General features: G+C 38.6%; 1 protein-coding gene across 13 annotated transcripts in view; it reads right to left on the bottom strand.

Moving 5' to 3' along the window:
* PLEKHA5 (pleckstrin homology domain containing A5) overlaps positions 1 to 21,607 on the bottom strand; it is a 167,099-nt gene that overhangs the window by 82,732 nt on the left and 62,760 nt on the right. The window lies entirely within an intron of this gene.

Consider the following 21,607-nt stretch of genomic DNA (forward strand, 5'->3'; position numbering starts at 1 on the left):
ACAACTGCAGTTTATTTACAAAATGAACTGTCAGCACATTTGACAGCTATGCAGGAAACATATCCAGCAAAAAGAATTATAATTCAGTAGTCCCTTAGTTTTACATCCTGACTCTCACAACTGTATCCTTATCCCACGATCCAATGGAAATAACACTTAATTTTTATTAAAGGCTACTGCTGACCCAGCGACACATTCCACTCCAGAAAATGGCACACCAGGTTGTCTTTTCCAAGGTTAAGCCACAGGTTAACTGCAGCAGAAAAAGCTACAGGACAACACCTCCTGTTGAACAGACATAATGCCTTCATGACCTTGCCAGCATTTTCTTGCATTAAATTCATACCTCAGTGAGAGCCAGAATCTGGGAGCTGTTTCCTTTCACAGGTGGCTTTTTCAAGCTGTTGGGAGGCTCCAAGCTGCTGGAATTGTGGCATGCCATTCAAAGCCTCCATGCAAGCCATCTTTGGCCAGCTCTGGGAGGCTGCTCTCTCACATACTGAGAAATACAATCTTAACAGCAGCAGTGACGACTTCTTGAGCTTTAATGCCAACAGCTGAATTTTCTGATGGGAAGGACACACACTCACACACCTCCCAGAGACCATTGAAACGAACATAATGCAGGGACAGTTGTAATACAAAGTATTTTGATGCTACATACAAAATATAGCCCACAATGTGCAGCTGGGATAGAGGCAGCCCAGGCTTCAGGTTCAGTGCCACATACTCCTTGCACTGGAATTCCATATGCCTGGCCCCTCCAAAGCAACTGAGACTGCTGTCACCACCTGAGCAGGCTGGATCTGTTTGCAGGTCCACTTCTGCTTAACTTGGAGTTCCACTCTCACAACTGCTTTGAGAAAATGGCCAGCTCCACCAGAACCACCAGCCCACTCCACCCTTTGCTCCTGTGCTGGCACCAGGGCTCAGGCAGCCACAGGGTGATCCAGTTCACACCACTTGAAAATGAACTGTTTTCCATGGCACTGACCTTCCCTGCAGGACCACAGGAGAGGGGGCAGCCAGGGGAGAGAAAAACAGCTTTTCTGACAACAGCTGACTATTGCTTTGGTGTAACTACATCTTCAGCCTCAAGCTGACAAAAGTGATGTTTTCAGTATCAGAGCAGTTCATCTGTACTAGACATTTCTAAGGGTAATGAAAAAACATCCCGATCAAGAGTAATTTCATTAAGAAACACTTTATGTAAAAGTGCCAAATCAGTTTGTTTCATTTGTGTCAGAGCAAGAGGCCAGGGACAGAGGGACACTTGGATGGCAGACATGATCACACTCAATGTCAGTCACTTCACATAATTTTTAAAGGGCAAAGAAAATCCAATACCACCATCTGTGTTGGGTGGAAACACCATCTTTCATCAACTTCTTTAGAAACTTAGATGCCTAAGTTTTTCTTCTGTTGAATCTGGCTTTGGAAACAATTCTAAAGGACTAGTAAAATCATATCCAAACAAGTGAAATTAACTGCAGTTTACCATATGGAGTATTACTCATTTCTCCTCTTACCAGTACAAAACATGAACATAAGGAAGAGATTTGCAAGGCAGGGAATATTCATCTGAAACCCAGAAGTGAAAACTCCTTCCTTCATTTTTTTTTTCTTTCTGGATTACACATTGTATCAAAAAAATCAGATTTTAGGCTACATTTCAAGAGTATAAAACAGAGGATTTGTAAAGAAATATATTTTTACAGTATCTGTTACTTTATAGACTGTTTGCAGAATCAGCAATTCCAGGGGTATTCCAGATCTATAAACTAACTATGTGATGCAAAATTTTTACAGCTCTGCAGCTACTCAATACAGTTCCACATGTTATGTACCTTCTGACATTAAATTGTTTCAGAATGGTTTCCTCCTGGTAACCCCAATTTTCTAGCACTTTCTATGGGCATCCAACCTCTACATGGGTTTATTCCCTTTCCTAGCTACAAAGTGTGGCAAGTTCTGAAACGTGTTTCTGGCCAGCAGGTTTATAGTAGCACAATTCTTCATCACTGGTACTATAAAAGAGGAAAAAAACCAACACCCTGGATGTGGTACTGGTTGTTCCTGGCTGAAAATACCAATATTTATTTGTTTGTTTGCTTTAGGCGCAGATTCCTGATGCCCACTAAAGCTCTAGGTACTGTGTAGCTCACAGAATAGGTATCACAGACCAGCTCTAACCCCTTTTCAGCCTTTTATTGTGCATGCCTGCTCTGATCAGTGTGGCAATGAAATCTCTAGCACAGGCCACTGGCTAGAGGTGTATTTACAACTATGCTACTCTTTAATGGCAGACATTACAATAAAAAAGCCATCTGAAGACAGAGCCTTTGAAGCTGTTAATGTATATTAATTCTCCTCCTATCCCTTTTGCATCTTACAAAGTGAAGAATTTTAACAGTGGAAGGTTGAGTTTAAAAAAGGAAGACAACAATTCACCAGCAATTTCTCATTCCACATGAAAAATGGGGACTAAGGTCAGTTTTGAAAGTTGAAAACAAAAGTGTCACTTGAATAACTCTTCCATGGAGCATGAATGTAGGGAGTTTGACTGTATTCTTGCCTTGGGCTGGGAAGTTTCCCAATGATTGCTGACTATATGATGTGCTAACACAATGTGCTCCTGATCTCTGGCTGCCTCAGGCAGGGAGAATGGGGATTCTCTGCCAATGACAAGTCAGCAAAACAAGCCTGCCATGGTTTCCTCCCTCCCCAAGCCCTTTTCCTGGTGATAATTAAGCCAAAACCATCCAAACCAAACAATTCAGCCTACTTTATGCATTTTAAAGGAACAGTAAATGCACCAGCCAAAACATATATTGGTAGAACAACTTCAGATAAAATGTATTTTCTTCTTTACTTGGCGAGTTTTGACCCTGAAAATGACTGGCATTGCTACATAACTAAGTTTTTAATGATTTAATGCCAAGCTAGAAGCTTGATCCCACAGTATGTATTTTATAGAAGTGAACATGGTCTTCACAAAATAAGTGTTTTCAGTGTTTTGCAAAAAAGAACATTCTAAAAGATGAAAACAGATCAATGTATGAGGCAAATAAAAATGTTAAGGACAAGCAGTAAATTCATCAGCTTCCCCAAAAGCAAGTGTGAACAAGCTTTAATGCCTCACCATGAATGTTGTTCATAGTTTTCCTCATTAGGTAGAAGGTATTTTGAGGTGAAGAATTTGTTGAATGATCATTGCTCCAAAGTATTTCAATGCTCAGATGAAATCAGAAATTTGCCCCTTCTTCTTTCCACCCCTCAAAGAAAACACTGTACTTTAAACTTTAGAAAATTTCTGGCAGAGTGGCAGATTTCACTCTTTTAATTAAGAAAATTTATTTCTAAAGCTGGATAAGGGAAAATACAGATCACACTGAATGTTCACAGTCTGTGCTCCTTCGGGGATTGTATTATTCAGATAAAATAAGAGTTCCAATATTAGAAGGAACATGTAACCCCCTTCCCCCAGTAAAACAGGCAGACTGATATAAGTGGTTCAGTTTAGAAACAAAGCCAGGAGTTTCTTTCAATCACCTGGCTTGGTGACAAAAAGTTTTCAATACATCAATATACTCCTCCTTCAGATTGTATTAGGTACCCACACATTTAAATCAAGAAATACTTTAAGGTTTAAACTGTATCCTTTTCTCCTCTAAAAAAAACCCCCAACCTAATCCTGCAAGAGAACAGGAAACTTAAGAGCAAGAATGTTCCTCCTATACTTGGAAAAAGTAACTGGAAAAGTCCAGCCATCACCACACGAAAACTATGGTTCTATTCACTTAACCAATGAAACCAGAAAGTTTCAAAGCAGCAATCATGATAAAGCTAACACATGTAATAAGCATCCTTAGACCCATATTTAAGAAAGGCCTCTCATTCCACTCCCTGTTCGGTTTTTTTCTGGAAAGGATTTAAGGACTTCATCCTGATTAACTTATAAGTATAGTTGGATGGGTTCTTTTGCTGAAGAAAAGCAGCAAATTAGAAGTTTATGCACAATCCTAAACTTCAGTCAACAGAACAGCAAAATGATTCCAAACCTAAAATGCTACCAGCACCTCATTTTTATGCATAGCTTCTCCATTTTTTCCCATTTACTAGCACATTCAATAGGGTTTATATATATCAAAAAGCACAATGCACTTTAAACATCTATGAAGACAGTCTGATGTAACTGCCCCATTTTGGCCAAGCCCAAATTACATTTAAAACAAACAAACAAACAAACACACACAAAACCAAACAAAAAAACATCCAACCGAAAAGAACACCAACAAAAAAAATCTCTGTGATAAAACTGGTAATAAAATTTCACTTACCAAGCTTTAAGGAAAAAAATGTCAAGCAGGTACAATAAACGTCTCAGTAAAATGAAACATTAAAATTTATCTAACTTCAACATTAGAATTTATTTGCAAACTGTAATGACACAGAAAATAGTTCTTCTATTCATGACAAGAGAATTTAAAGAGCATTTCCCACAGCTCATTGCTTTTAGTTCTGGGTTGGGAGCCAAACCACCTACATGAAGAGTCAGAGCTACAAAGGAACTTCTATGCTAATAGTCATCTTCCAAATCACGTAAATCATAAATATTATATCAATTCTGCATCTGCAGTATATCATCACCACACTACTGTATCACAGAAATTGCCAGTTGATGCATTAATGAAATTATCCTAAGCACAGGTTTCTGCAAGCTAATGTATTACATCCACGTAGCCACCTACAGCTCTGATTCAGACCATCTAAATTCAGTCTGGGAATTATTTCCTGATGAAAATCAATATCTAACTTTTACTGAGATGAGTTGCACTAGTCCCCAGAATCGTCAAACAGATGAATAAGATATTTTTGCATGTATTCATCCATCAAGACTTGTCATCCTTAAGAGAAAAAACACCAAGAGAAACAAAACCCAAAGTGACACAGCAAAATCCTGGGCTTCCCCTGCTAAATACCTCTGTGTAGGTAAGTGTGCTGTAATTTTCTAACTTTAATATGGAAGATTATCAGCATATTAAAATAAAAACCTTTTCAAAACTGGAATCTGCCAAGATTTCCAAATGTCACAGTGCTGCAGCACTTTTACAATTTAGACCTTTAAGTGCAAGCAAGGAGAAAAAAAGACTTGTATTTTATACTTTTTTCTGTGACGAGAAAACAGTTACCATGAAGTGGAAACTGAAGTGTTTTTATTTAAAACCTAATACACAACCAGATACAGTTTTCTGGGTTGGTTGGTGGTTTTTTCCCTAAATAATTTTTATGCTGACAGATTTTGCAGCTCAAGATATGACATTCATACAGAAATAACCATCCAGCTTGGCAGATGATATACATACAGATACATATAACTGACTGGAAATGCACCTGGTTTTCCATTTGGTGTCCTCCACAAGCATATACAACCCCCAAAATAACATAAAACATGGTCATCTACTACCATTACTGTGTGAGCTGTATGTTAAACTCAGGTAACTCACACAGGTCTATTTGGAAAGTACTTCCCATTCAGCACTGCAAGCTAATTAAAAAAGCTCAAATTCTTGCTACATTCAGTCTCTTAGACACGTGTTTTAGCAGACAAGCATGTCTCAATAAAAATCTTGGAAGTTAGACACAGTTACAGTAAGTAATAAATCAGTAAACTCTTCTACCTACAGTTAGGTTTCTATTTAAAATCTTAACCTGAATGCTACAAATGTTGTGTTCTACTTTGCATATATTGTGCATTACTGAATGATGGATTAGAAAAAAAAATCATTTAAAAAAGACATGTTCCAAAGAGGTTTATGTCTAAAGAAAAACAGTTGTTAAAATGTATAAGAATTACTCACCAGTCTCCGGAGAAGTTAATTCTTTACCACAAGCTTGACACACATAAAACAAAAAACACATAAGGATGTGAGGCACAACCCTTTTCTCTTGGAAGCTGCTCCCCAGTGAGTACTGCACAACCCTGACCCAGAGGAAGAGCAACTTAGCTGTCAGGATTGCTAGTCTCTGAGAAAGCTGATACCAGAGTGATGTCACATTCTTCTGAAATGTTACTGCAGCTCCAAGTTATTGACTCTCTCCTACCAATAAAATCCCTACCTCTAGATGATGGAAGGCAAAAAACATTTAACAACAGGATTAAGTTTCACCAGGAGCCAATAGTAAAGATTTTCAACAGCACATGAGACAAAAGGCTACAGTCAGAGGAAGTGAAAGAGGACAGACACTGGCTACGTTACCCAAGTACTCTCTTCTAATTACCTTCAACCTGCAAAGCTTTTATTTGTGACAGCAATATTCAGAAAACACTCCCTGAGATGGAAGGGAAGAGCAAAGACTGGTACCACAGCACCAGGCATCTCTCAAGGCTCCAGCTAATTCAGCCAAGATCTCAACTCAGCACGGTGGCCCTCAGACAGGCCACTTTTCTCCCTTTCTCAACCTCTTTCTGCCCCAACATTTGCTCCACAACCCTTTCTCTCATCCTGCATGCCTCATGCCAGTTGCAGGAAGCACCTGGAAGCCCAATCCTCAGAAAATATTTGCCTAATTCCATTGAGAAGCAAAGGCTAGGAAACTGGATGAAAAGAAAAAAAAAAATAATCAGCAAAACCAGTAATCCTTGTGTGCTAAGATCAGGAACTTTAATACCAGAATGTATGATGCATCCAAACCACTAAGGCAGGATGTGAAGCTATACACACTGTTAACACCACAGAAAAGAATGATCACAACAGGTACTGCAGGAAATATCTATATAGGAAAGAAAAACGAGGGACTAACATTCCACTTTTAAAACATGAAGCAAAAAGAAGATGAAGAACATGAAAAAGTTATGTGGCACATTAAATCCACTTTTGCAAAAGTAAAAATTAAGAGTTGCAGCTGGGGACAGCTGGGACAGCTGGGGTCTTCCACAAATCTCAAAATTTAGATTAGAGCACAGAGATTTTCCATATTAAAATCATAAACTTCAAAGACTATCTTCATGAATATTTTCAAATTTAACGTCACACATCTCTAAATATGACAGCCCACAGATTTCCAGTAGTCCTGAACCAACAGCATGCTAATTTAGAGCTGGTTAGTAATCAATGTGGGCACTGTGTGGGCAAGGACTGCCTTCAGTCAACTACTCTGAGGGCAGTGCAAGCTTTTTGGTACAGAGAGGACTGAATTTTTGTACATTTATTAGTGAAATCATCTGTGACCTATAAAGAGAAGAATCTTGCAGCAAAAGGATCCAAGGATTGATTGATTCACAATGATCAATCACTGCTTTTTAAAAAATGATCCCACCTGGTGTAAAACAAGAAATTCTAAGGAATGCATCAAGCAACAAGCCAGAAAGAACACAGAGGCCTTCAAAGTAAAGATATGGCCACATTAAAAACATTCTTCTGATAGAAGGAATAAGGACTTGGAAAATACCCTGAAACTGCTGCCATTGGGGCAGGGAAGAAACTGGTTAAAGGGAAGCAGCCAAGGGCAAAACCAGGAATCAAGTGATGCATGGAAGTCTATTGCCAAAATTCAAGCCTGTTCAGAGGCTGGTCTTGCTAATGGGTGAGATCATAAAACTTTTCTGTGCCAGAAAGAGCCTGGCTTCAAAAACCACAAGCGCCAACCCTTAAGGCAAGTGACCTATTTTGAAACAATTTCACCTGTCACACTTAGAATAGCAGGAGTCTGGAGTGCAAAACCTGAGAAATGTTGTTTCCAAAAAGCTATGTGATATGAGACTTGAAGCAAAGATTAACAATCCAGAAATCAGTTGGAAAATTGAGGAGTTTTATTGTAAGACATGAGTTCAGTGGTCAATATTAGAGACTATGCTTCATTTTCTCACTCATTTGCACATTTAATTTACCAAACTGATCCACTGCTTGAAATTAAGTTAGCAATCTTTTCCTCCTTTTTTTTTTGATAGCATACGATAAGCTTTATAGATGTAATTAATCTCTTGATAGTTCCATGGCATTAAAGCCTGTCTTTGTAAGAGTTGTGCTATTTCCAGAAGAATCTAAATTTCATTAATAGCCTCCAGCACTGATTTCAGCATTAAGATTTGATAAAGCATTAGCACATGACGTTTGAAGACAAAGACCAAAGCAGCTGGAAGAGAGAACTACCAGTTTTGAGACATGGCAGCTTATCAGAAGGTAAGGGTTAATTTGAGAAAAACACCATCTTTCTGCTATTTTCCAGTTTTCAATTTCAGTTAAAAAAAAAAAAAAGAAAATAGTAACTTCATAGGAAAAAACCCCCACATTTCTGAATGGTCTGCAAACTGAGATTTCACCCAGCACTGAAGCATCACCATTTTAATGAGTTTAATTTCATAAAAATGTAAGATAGGTGCGACTAATCCTGAAAGCCTAAATCAGAGTAAGACAACAGGTCCTTGCTACTGTTGAACATACTATCCCAGAGAGTTATGGACTGTTCCACTAAATGTGATTTGCTATTTTCAAGTAAGAAGAAAAATTTTGGTTTTTCCAGCCAAACCAATGCAAAGACAAAACAACATAACTGGGCTGAAGGAGCAGGGGAAAATAAAATTGTTCTGGGTACACATGTACAGATGACCACATGGCAATCTTACCACTATTTTCCATAGAATTTAGGGGTTTATGTTCATGTTATTACTAAGGTCTTTGGACATCTGGTTTAGGGAATGTGCTTCTGATTAGTGCAACAGGCTGCCTTAGGAACAGTCAGTATAAATGCTACAATATATAAAAACCTCAAGTCAAAAAGATTTTACACAGAAACAAGACTCATAGAAAAATGTAAGATGAAAAAGACTTCTGGTGGTCATGAAGTTCCACTCCATGCTCAGAGACAAATTCAATACCAGATCAGGTTGCAAAGGCCCTTGTCCAGTTGAGTTCCAAAAATCTTCGAGTGACACCATAGACTTTTTGTGATCAACAGATTTGGGGTTTTTACTACTATTATTTATGACCATTGCCTCTTGAGCTTTGTGCAGTTCTGAAGAGAGTCTGTCTTCTCTATAAAGACTACAATTATGTCCTTGCTTTTGTCTTCTCTTAAGGTTAAACATATCAAACCCCTCAAGCCTCTTCTAGTACATCCTATCTTTTAGCCTTGTCCTGGACTCACTCATGTTTGTCTCTCTCTTACATTGCTGTGACCCACACTGGGTCATTATCCCAGAGATAATCTCTAAAGTGATGAATTAATGGGAATAATCACCATTCTAGCTAAGGCAGCTCTATACATGGTTAGCCTTCATCACCATTCCAGCAAATAATTCAGCTTGCTGTCCACCAGGACCCACAGGCTGTTTTCCAGGATGTTGCTCCTCCAATCTGCACATTTGCCTTTGCTGAACTCCAGCACATCCCACTTGGCTCAGGGCTCCAATCCCTGCCAGGACCGCCCTGCCCTCCGGCCCAACCCTCCTCCCAAGGGTGGTGTCCTCCAGGAACTTGCTGATGGTGCATTCTGCCTCACTGCCTGACCTGCTGACTGAGGACTGTTAAAATAGTTTCACCCCAGCATCAACTCCCAGAAAGACTCCTTGTAAACAAGGAGATTTAAAACTTCGAACCATTGATTCCTACTCCTTAAGCCTGACGGTGCAATCAATTTTTCACCTATCGTGTAGTCCATTCATCCAATCCATACCCCCCCCATTTAGATACAAAGGAAAATACATCAAAAGCCTTGCTGAAGGTAAATGGCACTGTTTTCCCCCTCAAATGAAGAGGCAACTATCGTAGGAGGTGGTCAGGTTGGTCAGGCAAGATTTTTCCTTGTTACACCCAAGCTGGCTGTTCCCAATTACCTTTTAGTCTTTCAAAAGCCTAGAAATAGTGTCTATGAGAATTTGCTCCATAATATTCTCAGGGAAAGAGTTGAAGCTGATCAGTGTTTAGTTCCCTGGACTCTCTTTCTTGCTTTCCTTTTGAATACAGTAATGTTTGCCCTTTTCCAGTCACCAGGGTTATCCATGTTGTTAAAAAACAGTCTCACGGTGACATCTGTCAGCTCACTCAGCACCCTCAGCTGTTTATGTTCCTATAATAATAAGAATCCATGGCTGCTTCAAACACCAGTCAGAAAATAACTCACAACTGAATGTCATATTAAAAAATAACAACATAGGAGGAGTAAGGGCCTTGAGCCAGCTTATATCTGTCAAAACAAAAAAGAAGAGTTGGAACAACAAATGACCCCACAGGAAACACATCACTGGTCCTGGCTGCCACCTAGCCCAAGTTGCTGGTCCCAGGACCTACTGGGACACATCTTCTGATATTTCTGCTAAATCCACAAACTTGCTGTAAACCTATGATTGCAAGCACTGAAGTGTTACCCTAGCATTCCTTTAAGTTTGCTCTGCTTAGTTTAAGCTCTATACACCATGAACAAAAATGTTAATGAATTTTGAAATAGGAATTTTGACTGTTTGTTGTCGACGAAACAGACAGAACAAATCTTCCCAGAGGGAAAGCCCAACCGTGGCTTGCAACAGGAATGTCTTGTTCTGTCCCAAACATCAAATAAGTTAAAGACACGTAATAGAAACTGCATGCAGCATGAACATTACCAGTCCAGCAGCCTTAGCAGGGAAGGCAAGGCCCCACAACAGCCTGTGGGACACTTCTTCCCAATTACAGTGACATACAAAGACACTAACAGAGAACCTTAAATAAGCTTGGGAATAAACAGTCAGTAATTTAGAGCTGCTAGCCTTTCCAGAATAACATGTTTATAGCTTATATACAGCCTTTGATTCTATGCATTTAAAAGAAAAAGAAACTCCTTTCCTTCTTTCCAATGCTTTTAGAGGAAGGAAACAGTATTTTTAGATTTATTTCTGGAAGATCAGGATTAAAGCAAATGTCTGGTTAAAGCATAGATTAAATAAAAAAAAAATATATTTCTCAGCTACAGCATCTTCTGTTAAAGCAAACTGCACCTCAATCCAAGTGATGCAGTCACATCTCACTCTCATGCTGAGAGAGAGCTTGCCATCAGGCCCAGCTGTAACAAAACATTTCAGAGAATTTTAGCACACTACTTAAGCCAACATCAGTCACAATCTACTCTTCACACTAATAATAATCACAGAATCACAGAATGGTTTGGGTTGGAAGGCACCTTCAAGATCATCTAGTTCCCATCCCCCTGCCATGGGCAGGGACACCTTTCACTATCCCAGGTTGTTCAGAGCCCCTTCCAACCTGGCCTTGAACACTTCCAGGAATGGGGCATCCACAGCTTCTCTGGGCAACTTGTGCCAGTGCATAACCACCCTGTGAGCAAAGGATTTCTTCCTAATACCTAATCTTAATCTACTTTTAGTTTAAAATCTTTGTCCCTTGCCCTGTCACTGTCTGCCCATATAAAAAATCCCTCTCCCTCCGTTTTATAACCCCCTCAATTACTTCCCTTGCTTTTCTAATGCATGCTTCATGTTTAATCCAGTCTAAATTCAGAATGCAACTCTTCAGAAAAGAGCAGTCATGAAACCTGATTATCTAGGAATTTTATTCACTGTAAAACAGATTTTCAAGCATGTGCCAGACATGAAGGACCCACAGTCTCCCACAGCTCAGCACTAAAGCCTGAATCCTCTGAGATGGAAGACAGACACTCTTATTCCATTCCCTGAAGCCTGTGACAGTCTTCTGCTCCCCCCAGTGGCAAAAACTCAAATATAATCCACAAGGACGCCACTAAAGCAGCATCACTTGCTCAGACAAGAGTGTTCTTGGAGGTTCTTCAAACCAAAAATTTCCAGTATGTAAAGGATGTTTGTTCTACAAAATACAAACAAATGGTCTAAATCAGCATTCATCTTGAACCCATACTTGAGCAAAAAAATTTTAAGAACTGGTAAATACATTAAATAGTTCATAATGAAAACAGACTTTAAATTAATCTATAATCCTAAACTTGACTATGACTTTCTCAGGTTATGACAAAGGGAAAAAAGGCTACCTTTAAAAGTAAAAATATTTTTATAGAAGTATTAGTAGCAATCTTCTGTTTAAAAAAAAGTCATAGAAAGCTGCTGCCATGCAGATACAGATATTATTTCCCTGCTCTTATCAGCCTTCTGATGTTTTCCTTCTCTTCAGCTTCAAAAAGTTTTTTTAAGAAATGAGCATAGTAAGAATAGTATTTTCTGAAAGGTGAACCAAATGAGTATTTAAAAAAATAATTCTGACATTTAGTGTAACTTTGAGGATATATCTTAGACACAGTAAACACTTATGTAAGTAGCAGTTTTCTCTACTCAAAGAATGACCACAAAATTATGTTATTTCAAATATCTTTTTGCTTGTATTAGTGGTATCTAACAGGTAATTTAGCCTCATCTAAGGACTAACTGACCTATATTTAAAATTTGCACACCACTTATGAAAAATGACTTTTAATCTTAGAGAGTCTTAGAAATCTGAATTCAATGGGAGACAGCCAACAGCCATGGAAAAGCATAACACGTGTGAGGTGACATCTAGAAACTGCTTAACAAAACAACAAAATTTAGCAACTGGGTACCAGGGAGTGCAACTAAAACAACAACATTGTAAGACTTCAGCACTTCTGACAGGGATATTGACTTACTACTGAAACACTTCAAGAGAAGTGTAATTTCTATTTAAGCAAATGCTTGATTTTTAGCAGTTGTTAATGAGCAACACTGTGGCAGCCCTTTGACAAACCTGTCTTCAGTTTAGTAACAAAAATATCGAAGGACTGTCCTTTCGGTCAGGATAGGGTATTGTTCAAACTACATGCTCAGCAGCAGGCAGGCAGATGGCACAAACCCAGAAAAAGCCCTGGGAATGGCACTGAAGCCAACAGCAGAGGGACACCACAATGGGCTGGAGCACCTGCTCTGCAAAGAGATGCCGAGGGAGCCGCGCTGGTTTAGCCTGGAGATGTGATGGCTTCAGGGGTCCTGACAGCAGCCTGCTTGTTCCTACAGGAAATGAAGCCAAACTCTTCACAACAGAGCTTGGCAGAGGCTGAGAGACAACAGACACGAGTGAAAGCCAGAGAGGTTCACACTGGACATGAGGAAAAACGACTTTGTGTACAACAGTCAGGTTGCCCAGAGAGGCTGTGGCATCCGCATCCTTGGGGTCTCTCAGGACCATACAAGACAAAACCCTCAGCAGCCTGGGCTGAGCCCAGAGCTGACCCTGCTTTGGGTAGGAGGTCGGACAAATGATGTCCTGTGTCACTTTTGGACTGAATAATCCTGTGTTTCCTTACCAGCTACCTTCAGTAAGGAATGGTAAGAAAAGAACCCAAGGGCTTTTTTGTTTCATGCGCTGAATGAGGTGAGATAGTGAACTCACATCTGAAGGCCCAACACATTAACACAAGAGTTTAAATACCATATTTAAGAAAACCAATTACCAAATCTCACTGGTCAAAACTGAACTCAGTGCTTTATTAAGTTAACTTAATAGTTAACTTAAAGCTTAATTCTTATATTTACCCCAGGTTTTATGCAGCCCAAAAACTTTCCAACATAGGTATTGAAAATCACCTGTATGCTGTGCTTCTTTTAAATATGTTTAAGTATGCAATGTTTCAGCAAACTCGAAGCCATCTAGTAGAGTATCCCCAAGCAATGTTGCAATAAATACGGTTTAAACTGCACCTGAAGAACTTATACGCTGGAGTTTTCCCTCTTACTGTCAAGGATTCCTGCACCAACCCTTTACTTCTAAATCAGAGAATAACAACTTTCATTATTTTTGCATACTTCAAGTTTCTAAAGTGCTTTTGAAGTCGAAGCCCTTGAACTGTCACAAAGTGGTTCTGGCCAACCTTCCCGTCTCTCATTTGTCCTGAGGAACAAAATGACGAACTCCAACAGCCAGTGAAATAAATGCTACCCACATGGAGCAATCATGTCACATCTTGATATTAGCACTACTACAAGTAGCACTGAAACCAGCGAGGCAAGTTTTACACAACCATCTTTCACTGCATCTCCTGACAACCCTGGAAATGAGTTACAAGCTCGTAAAGCAAGAGCCATCGCTCAAACTTGAAGTAAAAGCAGCAGTGCTCATCCATTCAGGAAAGCAGAAAACCAACATGCTCAGTTGAAACAAGGTGTGTTCATCAGATCAAGGAGAAGAAAAGGAGTTAAAGAGTCCAGTAGAGGGGGAGCAAGATTTGATAATTTCATTTTATATTATTATTCCATTTTTTTTCTTCTCCCAAAAGACGAAGGTGATAAAACTGGGGGATTGGCTGAAACGGTCATTTATGTGGTTTAAAAACAGTGAGTTCATGAGTTTTAAGATCTAACAGATTTCTGAATTTCACTTCCATGCTTGTCTTTCAAATGTATTCTGCAGATTTTCCTTTAGGGTTAAGATGACAGTGTGAGAAGCAGCTTTGTAAGAATTTTCCTCCCGCTCTCTTTTAATGAGTTTGCAAGTGTTCATACCAGTGCACAGCAGCTATTTGGCTTCACTGGCATGGCTTCCCTGAGTGCATTCCACTGAGGTACATCAAATGAAATACTGTTAGGCCGGTCCTTTTGATATCTCAAAAATAATCTGGATTTCAAACATTTCCCCCAGCAATTATAGGAAGATTCACATTAAAAACAGTTCAGCTCTTTGCAGAATGAATTCTGATCTACATCTACTGGACACTGCCTGTCAGGAAACATGAACAGAATTACTGGTAACCATCTCCAGTGTCATAAAGGATTTGACACACTCTGAAAAACCATCAAGTTAGAACTTACAAGCCTCTTTAATCTACATATTTGGTATTTGTTTCTAACACAGATGACATGCTAGAGGCATTTGTCAATAACTTTAAACCAACTGCAAACCATCCATAAATTATAATTTCTGCCTCTAGAGTAAGGACTGCCATGACAACAGAATCAGCTGAGGAATCTACTGTCTTCAACTACTTTATTTTCTAGATAAAGAGCAGTAAGGTCTTATTGATTATTACTACTTGTTACTGTAATTCTTCAATTAAGTCTTCAATTATGTTCATTCCATATGAGAAAGCTGTAGACAACTGGAAATACAGTCACCAGTCACAGTGTCTACATTTTTAGCAGTAAGAATGCTATTGGTGTGTGCAAAAGGTCCCACAAGTTAAAAGTAGAAACAGTGTGCACTACTTGCAGACACTGAAATGCCTTTCAATGAGAAAGGGTCCTGTGTTCTAAATGGTAAGCTTTTCATGAATGCCACAGAGATATCAGAGCTTTGCAGAGAATCAGCTGGAAACATTTTAAAACTATTAAGAATATTTTCTTCTAATGTCTTTCAAGGACATGGCTCTACCATTTTAATTTAATCTTTTAAATAAACCGTGGGGGTAACAAGAAACAAAAAATTCAGTCTGGGAAGCTAAAGTGCTTTCTGGACCAGAAAGTCTAGAAGTGCTTGAGAAACTACAACCTGGTTGTAGTTAGTGTAATGAACAGGCCAGACTTACACATGCAGGTGTGTACACACCCCATGCACTCACACTGCAGCAACTCTTGACATTCCTTAGCTTCTATTCCCTTGAGTGCTGTGTTATTACTCTTCCACACAGTTCTCTGTCTTTGTTCCAGCTTTACAGAGGTGCAGTTTTCAGAAATTTTTACATGAAAATGAAGGGACTGCAGTCAGAATCTCTCAATATCACTTCAACACAGTTGTCAGAAAATGACACACTGCTACTCTAATAGATGTGTCACTATAACATTAAACGAAGAAATCAAATAAATCTAATTTTGTTGAAGTCTCACACTGATTAATATATTCAATAGTCCTATTTAAACAAAATCTAAACTGTTCTTACTTGATTTCAACACAGACAAGCTAATGAAATAAAAAACTGCATTCAATGGATCAAATTATCAACTTGAATCTAACCTGTGAATGAGAATCATTACAGGACAGAACAAAGACAAGAACACCTTAGTGCTCAGGGTCCCGAGTTGATGAATTAAGGACCCCAAACATACCTTCAGAGGGCAGTGCCACGTGAAGATACCAGAACAGACTGGACTGTGGGTCAGCTGGAATTTCTAAATGGGATAACCCAGAGCTGGCAGTGAAGATCTCAAAAACAGTCAAGCCACGTGAGCAAGAAGTTTCTCTAGGGCTATTTGGCTTTTCTTCCTGTGGGGCCAGGTGCAGCTTTGCACTGACATGCATTTCAGTGCCTGAGGTATTTGACTGACAGTCATTCAGGGATCACAGCATCAAGCTAATTGAATCAAGGATATGCCCTTTGGCTTCACTTTCTGCTTCACTAGACTTTCTCTGTGATCTTGGTTAAGTAAACCTCTGTTTCCATTTCCTATTTGTGCTATCATGATACAAAATACTCCCCATCATTAAAGCAAGTAAATACAACAGTGAGATACTAAGGCTGTAATGGAAGATTGTGGGGAATGTTCTCATCCCATTCTGATCACTGATGCAGTTAGAAATTAAATTCAGCCTAAACCTGTCAAGTACCATTTTTAAAAATCAAACTCACTAGGTCTAGGAAACATTCAAGTTCAAGTAAGCCCTTCAGTAGCTGGTTTTCCTCTTCCCCTTGACCAGTGCCCATCTGTAACCAGCAACATCTTACAGATGTTTCTGTAAGATACATTTTCAGATAAAATTTTGAGGATCCGGCGAAATCCCATCACTGGTAATTATTTCACTTGAATCACATCACTGCCTCAGTCCCTCATCTTCTGTGCAAATCCTGCCTCCCACTGGCACTGCCATGATCCATGGAGCAGCAGCCAGAACCACACAGTACCTGGAGATACTTCCAGAGGCAGCACTGAAGTACTTATTTTGACAGGCTCAATGTGAGAGCTACTAAAGATATCTGTCTTTTCTTTGCTCGTAGAGAAAACAAACGCGCCGGGCAGTGTGGGATGAGACAGATGGCATTACTGAAAATTGCATTGTTCAAGTCGTGCCTTTTCCTTCTCTGCTATGACATGACAACCTTGATGTCTCAGGGTATTTTCTCCAGGAGGAAAATAAAATATTTCACCCTATCTTTCAGAACAGAGAAAAAGAAAGAAAAAGTCTAACTTAGTTTTCCCAGGTAAGATACAGTCTCTAGTATCAGGTAAATTTCTATTTAGTAAAATTGTTCAAAATCGTATTAATCTCCTGCTTTTTAAAGACAGTTCTGAAAACCTTTTTCTGTATTTCTTGTTTCTCAATACATTTTCCCCCTCAAAAACCTCCATCATATTCTGAATATATTTAAAATAATGCAATACAGCCATTTTCCTATTTTGTTTTTAACTTAATCATGGATCACACGTAAAGGCACCTCCGTAAAAAGACTCCATAACAAATACTGTTCAGTGAAAACCCTGAAGGTCTTCCACTAAAGATGTTACTCAGTTTTTGTCACCAAACACCATGTTTTCACAGATTAAAAGGTCTTTATTTAATTGCCAATATGCTAATTTTCATGTAAATGACAGATTATCTACTAATTTGATTATGTTATGATACCTATACAATTCCCTGGGGAAAAAAACCCTGTACACATTATTATACATATCATGGCAGAATATGCAAAAGGACCATCAGAAATATAAAACCAGTCAAATTTAGGAATAAACTTTAAAGACTGAAAATATTGAACTGCTCATTAAAGTAATCATTTATACATAAACAGGAAAGTACAGAACAGGAAAACCTTTTGGTGTTTGATGTTTTCGGACAAGATATGAATTGAACACAAGTCCCTTCAAATGGCCTGAAGTACGTAATAATTAACTTTTTTATCCCCTCAGTGGTTGTGCTTTGGAAGAGCATAAATTGTTGACTGGCTTAAATACAAAAAAGTCACTGTATGGCACATACTCCCATTAAATTCAGATTTGTTTAAAGAATACACAATTCAATTGCCACTTTCCTAAAGCCACTGAGATGTTTAAAATACAAAGTTATTGTCTCCCTACCACAATACTGAAATGTGCATAGGACTGAATATCCTAAAAATATTTTAAATACTGATGCTCTCTGAAGCATAAAATAGTATTCCATATTCTCTTAAAAAATATGGATGTATGTATAAACATAAGGATAGTGATGCTCTTTTGCACTAAAAACACACTGAAAAAATTTTAACACTTATGTATCATTTTGAGAAATATTCCCATACTTTTTTCTGGAGAAGAGGTAAGGCTGGAAATTCTGACCTACAAAAAGGAACATTTTACTCTTGGGAATCTTTTAGGAAATTTTAAGTTCCAAACACTCACGTTACACAAAATCATTTGCTAAATTTTTATCAACGGACGTTCCCACTAAATACTTTTCCATTATTGAATTGCAATGATCTGGCATATACATGACTAAAATCTGCCCAAAATCACAGCACTATCTAACACTCATTTTAAACCTCAATGTACTGAAAATGTAGACACAATTCTCAGCTCATTCAGCAAGGACTTAGCCAACTCCTTACCATTTCCACTCTCTTGGTACAAAAAAAGCTGAAGTTTTTTAAAAACCAAGCCAATTCCAAACATTTTAGGTCTTCACATTAACAAGCCCGTTTCTCAACTTATAATAGATACATACAGAAAGAACTAATAATGCCTTCTTTTTTTTTTCCATAAAGTCTCAGACTGAATGCTGACATTACAGCCAATTATTTTAAATGAGTACTGGTGTGCAGTTTCTTTTTCATTTAGCAAAGTAAATTTAGCTCATGCTTGTGAAACATAGTTCCACTCCTTCCTCCACTCTACAAAAAAAGGAAACTAAAAAATGGCATTCTTCTCTTGAAAGTATCAGATTGTAGCACACTGTCTAAAATGGGTCAAGATCTGATGCAGAATGCTGACAAGGTTTTTAGGCACAACCTTCAGCCTAAAAATTGTCACAGGCTCTCTCCATCTGGCCCATCAACTGAGTATGTGCAATTGTCAGCAGTAGTAAAATCTTTCATTTAGAACACAACGTGAATGGAAGAAGACTGAGCCTTCACTGTCCAAAGGATTTTAATCATTCAGAAAACAGCTGGCAGGCAGCCTAAGTGATACATATACAAGAGGTTCCCCTTCACCCCACATCCTCTTCTGATTTTCTCTTCCCTGTGCAAACATTTATATTTAAAAAAAAATAAATAAATTCAAGTGCAAAGTTTATTTAAACATTATTTCAGCAGTGGTGCTTCCTCGAAGTGACTAAGGCCACTACACCACATTCTTACTGCTCTCCTAGTGAAGAAGTGCCACACAAGTCAGTAACTCTTTATTCATGTGAAAAACAGAATACATTTTTTCATCCTCTTAAAAAAAAATAAATAACTGAACCAGCTGAAATACAGGCCTTATATTTCTGCCAGTCACAAAGAGGTCCAAAAAGATCCTTCCAGAGACCTACAGCTTCTGAAAATCTGAGAGGGAAGTCTACAAAGTGGAGTTGTAAAAACTCAAACCTTACACTCTGGTATTTTATTGTGAGTTACAATATATTGATCTACAATAAAATAAAATAAAATCCTACTGATGGCTGGCATGTCTAAAAGAGATTATATAGTTCCTTAAAATCAAGAAGGGTACTTTTATTCAATTTCAGTTCTCAATTCAGTGCAATTTAAATGCACTCTGAATAAAGCTGCACAACCAGCAGCCCTTACACACATTCATCCTCCTCTGCATATTCTGGGTGTGTAAATATATATGTGCAACACACCTAGAAATAAAAGGAAATCAACAAAATTAACACAGTTGTTGTCAGGTTCTCTGAGATCTCAAAATAACCTGTTTATGCACAATGACCACAAAGATCATAAATACAAGGCAATTATTTTCTACATGCTACCCATGACCAAAAGTGGACTTATATGTTAAACAAAATGGGTACAGACAAGAGTAGCACTGCGGAGTAGGCAGTATCTTGTCTTTAAAATCTCAGTTAACCTCTATAACTAATGTAAGAATTCCTCTTTTTGGAAAACTAACCAGAGTCAGCACTTACTTCAAAGGCAAGAACAAATATTATTGTGAAGAGTAAAATAGACGAGATCAAGGTTATAAAAATAACTTGAGATGTTTGACGCTTGCAAGTTTCTGCTTTCCCTGAGACTAAAAACTGTTCCCTTATAAAACCTGTGAAATGCGACTTTTTACAATTTAAATATCCCATTTCAAAGGGATATCTCAGTAGAATCATACTAAGACCAAACTTATTCAGCAACCCAAATCAGTAATCTCACATGTTTGCATGCTCACAGTGATAAAGGAATGAAGCCAAAACAGCTAAATGCTACTTTTTTTTTCGCACGTATTTATCTTTTATAAGTGTTTCTTTTATACTGCCACTCCAATTGCCTGCCCTGCGGTCACTAATGCAAGTCTTTTCCTTTCTTATCTCTTTGTTACCTTTCTAAAAGGGCTTAAGTTTTCTAGGTTTGCTGTTTATCCAGAAATTGTCCTATGGCAAATCTGTGCAGCTTCACAGCATTTTCCACATCTCTGCGAGACACAGCTCAGGGCACCTGAAGGCACCACCATCATGAAACGACGTACTGCGGTTATAAGAGTGAAAACTTAGTATTAGAAACAGCATGCTTTGAAGATAACAAGCCACCACAGTGATATATTTTGCACAACACAGGTTTGCAGTTACCCCTGGCTGTCTCACTCTCATCATTCCTCAGAGTGGCACAACCCTGTTCTGGCAACCAAAGTGCCGGTTTTCTGATGGGTTATGACAGCCCTTTGCCACCACAAGGCCTCAATTAAATGCATTATCCTCAGGTTTTAACAAAAATCTTAACCACTACGTCCATCCAGACCATTTTTCCCCAGAACTCTGCACCAGGGGGTCGAGCAAACTCACATTCAAGCACTCAAGATTCATACACTCCACTCTCCACCCTTCCAGCCGGGACTGTCACAGCTCTGATGAAGCTTGTGGGTTTATTGATTTTGCTCCTCGGCACCAGGTCAATTGGAATCATAACAGGGGTTATGCTTGGCACAGATCTCTTTTGTCAGGTTCAGTGAATTCACTGACAAGCAGTTTTTCCCACTGTAATTCAACTCTCTTATCCAGAAGTATATGCGTGCAATCCCAACAGGATAAAGAGCATCTGCTTGTAAAAACAAACTGCCTTCCCAACCCAAAAATGCATGTGAATGCATCACAGTTAAGACCTCCAGTCTCAGTCTAGTGATAAACTCCAGCATGTCACTACTGAAACCTTAAAACACTCATGGAGTTCTGTAATGATATTAAATCATCTTCACTCACTCTCAGGTAAGTGCAACCAGGAAACAACTTTTTCTAACAGTGGGTGGTGGGAGTGGGTGGTGTCAGAGTTTATCAATTCACTCACTGCTTTTTACAACCTTAGTTTAGATGTTTTAAAAATATGTTGCTAACTGGCTTTGCTACAAGTTAAATGCCTTGCATTAAAGAGTTTAGAAGTCATATTTTGCAGAGGCTGTTGGAGGAAAGCAAAATTTTAAATCAAGTGCAAGAACTAAGCTTTGATAATACTTTGAATCATAAATCCTGCCTTCCCCTTATTTAAAAGTTAATAAATGTTAAGCTGCATCAAACAATCACTTCAT

Source organism: Manacus candei, unplaced genomic scaffold (assembly GCF_025592945.1).
Source record: "Manacus candei isolate 608988 ecotype Guabito, Panama unplaced genomic scaffold, ASM2559294v1 h1tg000018l, whole genome shotgun sequence".
Classification (NCBI taxonomy): domain Eukaryota; kingdom Metazoa; phylum Chordata; class Aves; order Passeriformes; family Pipridae; genus Manacus; species Manacus candei.